A 10,661-nucleotide genomic window follows, 5' to 3' on the forward strand; every position below is an offset into this window, starting at 1 on the left:
GAGTTTAAGGTCTTTTCACTCAAAAAGCTGTCAGGATGTGTTGTATGAAGTCCTTCAGTCAATTACAAGGATAACAAATCAAGGAGGACAGGTACAATTTATGTGAGTTCCACTTCCAGCACATGTAGGGGTGAAAGGGAATGAGCAGGTGGATGAATTGGCAAAGAGGGCTTTAAAGAAGTGAAAAAGCAGAGGTCATATCATCTGGCAAAAAACTAACCAAATGTGGCAAGAAAGGTGGGACAGAGAGGAGAAAGGAAGGCATTCAAAAGAGTGTAAAAATAACTCTGTGGTGGTGGGCACAGGAGAGAGGAAACTGTAATGACAAGGTAATGACTGGGGCACGGTGCTCTAAACAAATCACTGAAAATGATAGGAAAACACGAGACAGGCTTGTGTGAGTGGTGTCAGGAAGAGGAGTCAGTGGAGCACATAATTATAATATGTAGGAGGAGGTATGAGGTACAGAGAATGATAATGAGTGATAATTTGAGGGAATTAGGGGTGCAGGAATTAACATTAAAAGGATTGTTGGACATATGACAGAGCACAGGTTGTTAACTTTCTTAAAGGAAACAGGGGGATAGGCTAAACAGGGATATGGGAAAGTGTGTTGGCCGGGGAATGAATTAATGTGTGTGTGTGTTATAAGATTATTATTTTCTTTTATTTATTTTTATGTGGAATCTAGATTGTAAGCCTATTGTCTGATTCACACTCCGGAGCAGAAGGTGGCAAGAATTGTTATGGGCGTAGACGGGCTTTGAGGGCAACGGAGTTTCACCTCGCAGTTTTGACAACAATCGCTAGATGGCGCCGTTGTCGCCATTTTGGACTGAACCAAGCGGCTTTACCTTTAGCACAACTATACAGCATTAACATTATGTCTGGAAATAATTGGAAACAAAGAAAACAGTGTTCTGCCATCAACTGCAACAACTACCAGTGTACAACCAATCAACTAGCATTTCATAGATTCCCCAAAGATCCAGAGAGGTAAAGTAGAAAAGGTGTTTTATTAACGTTAAGGTGAGCTAACGTCAACGATAAGAGGTGCTGTAGGAACGTTAATGTAAGCTATCCCATAGCCGCAGTAACAGTCAGCTAACGTTATGTATTTGGTCGAAATTGAGTCAAGACTCTAAATGGGCTTTTTAAAAAGCAAATTTCCAGAGAAATATGAACCCCTAACCTGCCTAAATTAACGTTACTGAACCTACCAATGTTAGCCACTAGCAAACATTTTAGTCTTATCTGCTCGCTTGAAGGCAATATCCACTCTGATAACTTTATGATAATCCGATTTATGATCCCGTTGATGTTTCTTCAGCTCCAGTAAAGTTAAAGTTAACGTGAACGTTACCGACAGTTAGTTAGGTGCACCTCCGGAAAGTGAAATAAATGAAATTATGTACAACATTTTGAAGGTCTGCCAGATGGGTGCAGAACCTGAGGAATGCTAGCTTGACAGGGATAAGCTCCCAGCGGCTCCATCAGAACTACAGGGTGTGCAGTGCACACTTCCACCCCAGCCAGTTTAAAAGGCCATCAGATGTGTATGTATAATTGAGAATATTTAGTAATAGTATTATAATCATAGAATACTGATATTGAAATGTATTTTATAAACATCAAATATTTTATTATAAAAAAAAACAGCCATGCAGGATTGAACTGGAATGCAGTGCCCACTATGGTTAATGCCCCTAACCCACCGCCACCACTGGACATAGAGCACAAGAGAAAACCACCAAAGACACGCCAGGAGTTGCCACCAAAGAAACGTAAGAGTCTAGGTTATGTTACAGGTTGACTTATTCTCAGTCTAAATGTCTATCAAATCGTATAAACATCTTGTTCTGCTGTTGAATGATTTAATGTTGTTGTTTTTTTTGCTGTAAAAAATTATTCACTTATGATCTAAGTTACAAATGTTGTGCTTTTTTTTTTTTTTTACAGGGAAACAGAGTCCGTTTTTTGAGGAACATAGCTTGCCTGATGATGATGCTGTCGCAGGTTCTTCGTCGCCACCATCATCACCAGATAATAATGCTGTCGCAGGACCTTTATTACCACCACCGATGCAACCAGACCTGACAGCCGCTACTAAAAAACTTTTTATGCATATCAGGTCTCTGAAGTCACAGATATGCAAGCTGAAGGCAAAAGTAAGGGACCTCACTCGCCAGAAGACCAGCAAGACGAATGTGAATCATGAACTGAAGAGACTGTTACCAGCCAAGTCTTATGCTTTTTTCAGCACCCAGTTACGGATGTGCCAGCGCAAGGCTAATGGTTTCCGTTGGACCGTTCAAGACAAAGCCTTTTTCTTGTCTCTCCTGCATGCCAGTCCTAAGTGTTATCGGCTACTCTGCAAAGTCTTTTCGATGCCATCTGTCCGCACACTACAGAAGGTCATTAAGTCTCCTGGTTCTGTCCACCGATGAATTAAATTATAATAAAACTAAAGACTAAAACATAGAACAGCTAATATACTTACCATTGTCATTCTATTTGTAGTAAATGTGTGCACTTTACTTGCCCAATGTTTGATTTGTTGTGTGTAATGCAGGCAGAAATGATGTGGTGATCTACTCACCAGTACCAATTTTATTACTGTTAATTTTGTGATGATCTTCTATTACTATTAAAAATTCTCTCTTACTAATGTGTTGTCCCTTTCACCTACTCACTGTTCATTGTGGTTTGGCTTTTTCAAGGAATTTGTCAATCATTTCATAAGGGACCTTGGGCTGTTGTTACTGGTGTTGTAAAATTGTGCTGTGTATGAAAACGCGAGTTATCCCAAAAAGTTATTGGGGTAAATAAATAGCCTATTTGACAGCTTCATGCTCTATGACGAAACCGGTTAATTATAAACCGATCCATAAGCATTATTTTGTTGTACATTATTCAACACGCCGTTTTAGTTTAGGCTATAGAGATATTAACTAGAAACTAGTATTTAGTTCCCTTAACCGCTTTTGAATTGGAACCGGTATCGTTCAATACTATGACAGCTGTGTTGCGTTCAGTCCAAGATGGCGGAGCTGCAGCTCTGCGCATGGGTGTGTTTGTTAGCAATGGAGTTTCGCCTCTTGGTACTTCTATACTCTTTGAGGAGGGACTACTTCCTGTGTGTAAAGGTCATTGCAGGTGGTGGTTGATCATTGTAATAAGGTGATCAATTCTTATTCAATTTCGCTAAATTTCGGACAATTTAATGTCAGACTTTTTTTTTAGAGTCTGTGGTGTTACGCATATTTTATATAATCTAAATTTTGATACAGTCTTATAAATATTTCTTAAATGTCCCCTATGTTGAAACCATCATGATAGCAGCCTCCATTTTAGATAAGTCTAGATTTGTGCTAATTTGTCTGCGGTGTTACTGTCTGGTGTCACTGTCTTTCATAGTAACTCCACAGACAACATACAACCAGTTCTATTTTTATTAAAAAGCATAACATTTGTTTTAGGACATTCATAATCATACAATTGTATCACTTTAGGCAGGTATTATCTGCTGCTGAACAGCAGCGTCTTTATAGACAGCGTAGAGATGGAGACCTTGTTCTAATTGTGTTATATTAGGTCTGTGGTGTTATATCACTGTAAAAAGTTGCTATCAACTTTGATGTTTAAGTTATTTCAACTTAAATTCAATTAAACTGACATACAAACTTATAAACTCATAAAAAGTTGAAAATTGCTTAACTTATTTTGAATAGTTAAAGGTAAATGTAAAAACATATGTTGTCATAATTTATTGATCATATACAGTAATTGTTTTTTTTTTATTAAAGTTTTACAGTGTCTGAAATTTCTTTCGGAGCCATCTAATAGTCTAATTTTACATTTCCAGACTTCAGAAATTAGGCAAAAATAGGTACCTAAGACTGTTTTTCTTGTCTTTTTTTATTTATGGAAAAAAACCCAGCAAAAATAAAATAAAAAAACACAAGAAAACGTATCGGTTACCTAACGTAACCTCGGTTCTCTCTAGAAGAGGGAACGAGTATTGCGTAAGCTAGCTTACGCTGCGGGAAAGATTCATCTTTGCTGAGATATTGAAGCCAAAAAATTATTTCATAATTTTGTATCCATACACAACGCAGTTCCTCTGCGGCAGACCTAGAGCGGGCTAGCTAGCAGCTCATTGGTTCGCTCAGAGAGAACTGCTTAAGCCTATGGGAGAGCGGGGCTGAACCCGCTTCCAATGAGAGGCGCCCGCGCGCTCATTGCGTCATGACCCGCCAGAATGGGCGTGGCCATGGTGTATATAAGGCGCTCTCCCAGGCTTATATGTTGATTTATTTCAGCGTGAAGCGAAACGCTAGTAGCGCAAGCACGGCCGGGAACGCAATACTCGTTCCCTCTTCTAGAGAGAACCGAGGTTACGTTAGGTAACCGATTCGTTCTCTTACGAGAGGTTCTCTCGTATTGCGTAAGCTAGCTTACGCTGCGGGAACACCTGGCCAACGCCGTGCGCGCTACGAATCCACTCATGAAAAACCCAGGGATATACCGGGGGAATTTCTTAACGTGGAGTAAATGTACAAAGAGGCCGCAGAGCGGGCTCATGAAGTGTACACATAAGCATGTATGGGGCCAGCAGAGCGGGCACATGAAGTGTATAAGCATTACAGGAGAGCACAAGGGGCGAACCGGTTGTGAGGGACCTCCAGAAATGCAGCTTCTTAGAGAGCTGTTCGTCAGACAGCTAGTAATTTTGCCTGCAAGGCGGGAACTTCCAAGTTATAAAACCTGACAAAAGTGGACGGGGAGGCCCATCCCGCGGCCACACAAATGTCATGAATGGAAATTCCACAGGACCATGCCCACGATGAGGCCATGCCTCTAGTGGAGTGCGCCCTGATGCCCAGAGGGCAGGGCAGGCATTTAGATGCGTAAGCAGAGGCGATAGCGTCCACTATCCATCTAGACAGTGTCTGTTTTGAGGCGGCCAGACCCTTGGTGCGCCCCCCAAACGACACGAAAAGCTGCTCAGCGCGTCTGAACGCGGCAGCGCGCGTAGTGTACAATCTCAGAGCCCGCACCGGACAAAGGAGATTGGCATCGCGCTCACTATCGGATGAAGGCAGAGCCGATAGGGAGATAATCTGAGCCCTGAACGGGGTACCAATCGCCTTCGGGACATAGCCATGCCTAGGTTTGAGAATGACAATCGAATCATTCGGTCCAAACTCAAGACACGCGGCGCTGGATGAGAGCGCGTGAAGATCCCCAACGCGTTTAACTGAGGACAGAGCCGTCAGGAAAACGGTTTTGAGCGAGAGGTATTTCAGATCCACAGACTCGAGCGGTTCGAACGGGGGTGCTTTCATAGCTTCAAGGACTATAGAAAGATCCCAAACCGGAACCGACGGGGGCCGCGGAGGGTTCATCCTCTTAGCTCCCCTGAGGAAGCGGATGACTAACTCGTCTTTGCCCAATGACTGAGCGCGTCGGGGTTCCGCGAACGCCGCGACGGCTGCCACATAAACCTTGAGAGTGGAGGGGGACCTGCCCTTGTCCAGCATCTCTTGAAGGAAAACAAGCAAAGACGGCACCTCGCACGACCGTGGGTCCAGCTGTTTGTCGGTGCACCATTTTGAGAACACAGACCATTTAGACGCATAGAGCCTTCTCGTGGAAGGTGCTCTAGCCTGTATGATAGTGTTTCTTACTCCCTCTGGCAAATCAACGAATAGTCGTTGATCACCCATGCATGCAGCGCCCAGCGCTGTGGATGGGGGTGCCAGATCGTGCCGCGAGCTTGAGAGAGGAGATCTGCTCTGACTGGGATGGGCCACGGGGCTGTCTGTGACAGCTGCGTGAGCTCCGGAACCCAATTCTGACTCTCCCAACGCGGGGCTATGAGGAGCACCGAGTGGCGTGTGTCCCTGATCCTCTGAATTACCTGTGGTAACAGAGCGATCGGAGGGAATGCATAGAGCGGGCGGCGAGGCCATTCCTGGGCTAGCGCGTCCTCGCTCTTCGAGAAATATATTGGGCAGTGAGCGTTCTCTTCTGACGCGAAGAGGTCTACTTCTGCTCTGCCGAATAGTCGCCACAGTAACTGGACCGTCTGTGAGTTCAGGGACCATTCTCCTGTGGAGATGAGGTTCCTGGACAGTATGTCTGGACCGTCGTTCAGATGGCCCGGCACGTGCGTCGCTCTGAGCGAGAGCAGGCGGCTCTGAGACCAAACTAGAATGCGGTGCGTCAGTCGACAGAGATTTCTGGATCTAACACCGCCCTGACGGTTGAGATAGGAGACCACGGCCATATTGTCCGAACGGATCAGGACGTGGTGTCCCTGGATGCGCGGGAGAAAGTGCGAGAGCGCGTTCTCGACCGCCAGCATTTCCAGACAGTTTATATGTAATGGGCTTTCCTGAATCGACCAGTGGCCGAAGGCCGGTGAGCCCTCGCAGACTGCACCCCAACCCATGTTGGATGCATCTGTCGAGATGACTTTTCGGCAGGAAAAGGTCCCCATCGTGACGCCTAGACGAAACCATTCTGCTACTGTCCATGGCTGCAGCGCCGTGAGACACGTTTGCGTAACCCTGATCAGCTGGCGACCCGTGTTCCACGCGCGGTGGGGTACACGGCTGTTCAACCAGAACTGAAGCGGGCGCATGTGCAGAAGGCCCAGCTGAAGTACAGCGGAGGCTGAGGCCATGTAACCCAGCATCCTCTGAAAAGTTTTCAGAGGCCTGCGGGTGCCCATCTGGAACGAGGCGGCTAGACGCTGAACACTGCGCGCGCGCTGTGTAGACAGGCGAGCCGTCAACGTGCCCGAGTCCAAATCTATTCCTAGGAAGGAAATCGATTGACTGGGATGAAGGGAGCTCTTTGTCCAGTTGACAGAGAGGCCCAGCGTTTCCAAATGGTCGAGGAGAACTGCGCGGTGCGACAGAAGCTCCGTCTGTGATTGGGCCAAAATCAGCCAGTCGTCCAGATAATTCAGAATGCGCAGCCCCTGGCTTCGCAGGGGGGCGAGCGCCGTATCCATGCACTTCGTGAATGTACGGGGCGCCAGAGATAAGCCGAACGGGAGAACGGCGTATTGATAAACAAGACCCTCGAAGGCGAAACGTAAGAATGGCCTGTGACGGGGATTTATCTGGATCTGAAAATAGGCGTCTTTCAGGTCTAGAGATATGAACCAGTCCCCTTGGCGCACCTGCGCGAGGAGTTTCCTGGTAGTGAGCATCTTGAACGGTCTCTTCATGAGCGCTTTGTTCAAAGACCTGAGATCTAAGATCGGTCTGAGGCCGCCGTCTTTCTTGGGAACCAGAAAATAACGGCCGTAAAACCCCGACTCGGTCATAGATGGCGGGACTCTCTCTATCGCGCCCTTTTGCAACAGCGTCGCAATTTCTGAGCGGAGCGTGCCGGCGACCAGCGGGCTGACAGAAGATTCGAGCTGCGCGCGCGCACGAGGCGGGCGGCGGCGAAACTGTAGCAGGTAGCCGTTCTTTATAATGCTTAACACCCACGGGGAAATGCCTGGAATGGCTTCCCACGCTTTGGAGCATGCGGCTAGTGGCCGAATGGCTGTATTGCCCTGATTGCTGCACATAGCGGGCTGGACACAGTGTGTGGGCGCGCTTTGAATGTGTGTGGCAACGGGATTTGCACTCAGAGAGGAGTCTATGGGCCGTGACACAGAGCGAGCAGAGAGGGGACACGTGCACGAGCTCGTGGGCGTGTTTATGTTCTCTGATATTAGAGCGGGCTGTGCCCGTTTCATGTGATGGGGCTCTGATAGAGACACGGGATATGTTATGCTTGTGTGTATGGGTGAACACATGATTGTGGGCACATTTTCTACACAACTGGCAAAATTTCTCTTTTTGAGGTTTCTCTGGGTAGCCGTAAAAACGGCTTTTTGACGCTCGCAAGCGGGCTGGGACACCGGCTTGTTTGTGGCGGTCAACACTACAGCAGTCGGCGAAATAACGGGGACTGGCAGAGGGCGAAGCTTTGACGGCGGTCCGGCCGCGGCGGGAGAGCACCGTCGTTTTCTTGACATTGTTAGGCAGACTTCTGATGATCAGGCTTCAGCGTGATCTTAGGTCGCGGGCCACGGGGGGGCGGCGGTCTGCGGCGGCTGTCAGAGCGAGAGCGAGGGCGAGGGCGGCCGCTCTGACTGCGCTGAGTTGTTTGAGTCTGCGGAGGGGGGCGCTGTGATGGGGCTCTGGCGGAGGGCTCGTGAGAGCGGCCCGCTGAAGAGCTAGCGCGGCGGGGTAGAAACAAGTTCATCGCCTGAGAAGCTTTCTGCACTTCAGAAAAGCGATCGACAATTCCCGTGACGGCAGATCCAAACAGGCCCGTCGGGGAGAGGGGCGCGTTGAGAAACGCGGCGCGCTCAGAATCTCCCATGTCGGCGAGCGTGAGCCATAAGTGTCTCTCAGCAACACAAAGGCTGGCCATGCATTTCCCCAGAGCTTGTGCGGCGGCTTTAGTGGCGCGAAGGGCGAGATCCGTAGCACTTCTCAAATCCGTGACGGCGGGGGGGTTTTTTCTACCGCCTTCGGCCCATTCACGGAGAATATCGCTCTGTAACACTTGGAGGACAGACATAGAGTGAAGCGCAGCGGCGGCCTGACCGGCGGCGGCGTAAGCGCGAGCATGAAAGCTCGAGGTCGCTCTGCAAGCCTTCGAAGGAAGCGTGGGTGAAGAACGCCATCTAGCGGAGGGCGGGCAGAGGTGTGTGGCGACCAAGTCCTCGACGGGCGGCATGGCTGCATAGCCTTTCTCGGCGGCTCCGTCCACCGAGCGCAGCGCGGCGGATACATCGGAGCGATTTCTAGCCGAGAGCGGTGCATTCCAGGATTTTGTCAGCTCTGCGTGAAGTTCAGGCAGGAATGGAGCGGCCCGGGTGCACGCGGGGGTCGAGCGCCGATGAAAAAAGCTACCGTCCATTCGGTTCGGGGCCTGCTCGGGTGGAGGAGACCACTCGAGACCGAGGCGTTCGACGGCCTGTGAGAGGAGGCGCATCAGCTCCTCTTCTATCCCGGCGCGGGTCCCCGTCGACTCTCTCGCGGATCCGAGAGATGACCAGTCTTCACTGTCAGAAGCGAGCAGTGAACAGGAGTCCTTCTCCTCCGCGGCGTCATCGGAAACAACAGAGCGGCCACTCGGCGGCAACTGAATGTCCGGCAGGGGCGGGGAGGGAGAGCGGGAAGCGGGAGGCGGCGGCGGCGGCCCGCATGTTTCCGCTGGGGGCTCCGGCGGCCTTTGAGAGCGGCGTTTCTTTTTACGCGGCGAGAGAATAGGCGGCACGGGAGCGGTTTTCACTGCCAGAAGTCGTGCCCGCAGGGACGATAACGGCAGGCTTTCACAGAGGTCGCATCCTCCATCAGCGAGGGCGAGTTCTGCATGCTCGAGTCCCAAGCAGAGAGCGCAGATGACATGGCGGTCTCCGTCCTCGAGACGAGCGCGGCAAGAGCCGCAGGAAAAACGAGACATCTTTAAAAAGACGCTCGGCTCTTTTAGAAATAGAGAAAGGATACAATCGTCGGATGGCCTAGCTTGCTGGGCGGCTGAAGGTGGCGAAGACGGCCGGCTTCTTCAGGGTCCTTGAGCTCGCTAGAGGATGCCTTCTTCGACGGCGATGGCTTTTCTCAGGAACAGCAGAAGCGTGCAGCTTGCTGAAGATGAAATGAATCAACATATAAGCCTGGGAGAGCGCCTTATATACACCATGGCCACGCCCATTCTGGCGGGTCATGACGCAATGAGCGCGCGGGCGCCTCTCATTGGAAGCGGGTTCAGCCCCGCTCTCCCATAGGCTTAAGCAGTTCTCTCTGAGCGAACCAATGAGCTGCTAGCTAGCCCGCTCTAGGTCTGCCGCAGAGGAACTGCGTTGTGTATGGATACAAAATTATGAAATAATTTTTTGGCTTCAATATCTCAGCAAAGATGAATCTTTCCCGCAGCGTAAGCTAGCTTACGCAATACGAGAGAACCTCTCGTAAGAGAACTATTCTCCTTTGGTGACAACAGAGGCCACGATGAGAAATTAAACACCTTTCTTTTAAGAACTAGTGGTATACAAATATTGTTACACAGGTTGTCAACAGTATAGGGGAGCGCTTTTCGATTTTTAAAAATGTTTCGTTTGCCAACACAGTTGAAGAATGACCATGATAGAAAAATATTGTTTCCGAGAAAGTCTAGGAAAGTTAGTTTTCGGTTATAAAATGAAAACCTAAAAATAACCATTAGTTTGTGGTTATAAAGGTTTGTGGTTTGACAAAATATGACCCCTTCTTTTTAGGAAACAAACAGGTTTCCTGGATGGATCTATATGGGGATGGATGAGCAGCGTTGCCATAATCAAAGTTCAGAAGTAACGTTATTTGATCACCTGACCAACGATTGACCAATCAGAATCAAGTACTCCGTTGCAAAATTATTTCAATAAAACCTCACCATTTGAAGTGTAAATTATTGACGTTCTTATGCCATAGATGCATTAAAGTGCCGCACAAGCAGCTCAATAAAATAGAGTAAACGGACTCAACACTTACCTACTTAAAAATCCTACTACGGCGAAGGCTTAAAGCATGAATAATAATTACGTAATGCTGACGTTGCCTAGTAACCCTGCGAGAGCGTCCACTCACGTGGCCTACTTAATA

At 48.5% G+C, this 10,661-nt stretch overlaps 1 long non-coding RNA gene across 1 annotated transcript; it reads left to right on the forward strand.

The window, feature by feature from the left end:
• Positions 1-855: 855 nt before the first annotated feature.
• Positions 856-1,782, forward strand: LOC130087246 (uncharacterized). The gene is made up of 3 exons (XR_008807345.1): positions 856-996; positions 1,428-1,556; positions 1,660-1,782. It is a non-coding gene; the product is annotated as an uncharacterized LOC130087246 (long non-coding RNA).
• The last annotated feature ends 8,879 nt before the right edge of the window (positions 1,783-10,661 follow it).

The sequence above is a fragment of the Rhinichthys klamathensis genome, unplaced genomic scaffold (assembly GCF_029890125.1).
Source record: "Rhinichthys klamathensis goyatoka isolate OS25496 unplaced genomic scaffold, OSU_Roscu_1.1 h1tg000004l_1, whole genome shotgun sequence".
Taxonomy (NCBI): domain Eukaryota; kingdom Metazoa; phylum Chordata; class Actinopteri; order Cypriniformes; family Leuciscidae; genus Rhinichthys; species Rhinichthys klamathensis.